The following is an 848-nucleotide window of genomic DNA, read 5'->3' as shown; positions in this document are numbered from 1 at the left end:
TAGAAGAAAGGTGGTAATGGAGGAAGAGTGAGAAGATGGTAGAGGAGAGAGGGGGAGTGGTGGAGGACGATAAGAGTGAAAAAAAGAAGGGAATGAATGAAGTTGGAAATGAGGTGTTCGATAGAATGGCACTTAAAAGATTGAATTGAACGGAGGAGGGTAGCTTCAAATATCGGTATTTGGGATTAGGAGAGAGTAAAAAAACGACGACTTAGACTTAGGATTAAGAATGATTTTTTGTGTTTGGAATTAGAAGAGAGTACCATGACTTTTTTGTTTTTTCAAATTTAGAAGGTACGAACATATAAGTAAAATTAATTTATACTTTATAAATAGGACTTAATTACAAAAATCAATATAGTACATGAATTCTATTAAAAAAATATTGGGATCTAATTTAAAATTCAATAAATTATAGAGAGTGGCAAAATAATTAAACATTTTTTTCAATTATTTTAAAAAAATTATATAATCAATTATATATAAATTAATATTTAATAATTATTTATGTTAAAATTTATCAATAATTTTAATATTCTATTTCATAACGTTTTAATCATTATATTATTCGAGTTATATTCTTATGTCAAACGTATTAACGTGGCATGCTTTTAGTATCCGTTTATGTAAATTTTTCTTCTCATTAGTAATTAGTGCTTTATAATCTCAAATTAATTTTGGACATGCCCACTTTGTAGCTTAGGTATATAGCTGGCTTAAAATTTTGACCCAACGGTTATAGAACGGGACCCGAAGAGAGGCCTAGGAAGTGAAACAGAGTGCACATTACAGAGAGAGAGAGAGAGAACCCTCAGCCACACCCCACCAAAACCCAATTCTTTAAGTGG

This window comes from Arachis duranensis, chromosome 1, assembly GCF_000817695.3.
Source record: "Arachis duranensis cultivar V14167 chromosome 1, aradu.V14167.gnm2.J7QH, whole genome shotgun sequence".
Taxonomy (NCBI): domain Eukaryota; kingdom Viridiplantae; phylum Streptophyta; class Magnoliopsida; order Fabales; family Fabaceae; genus Arachis; species Arachis duranensis.
Note: the sequence above shows the minus strand (reverse complement) of the source record.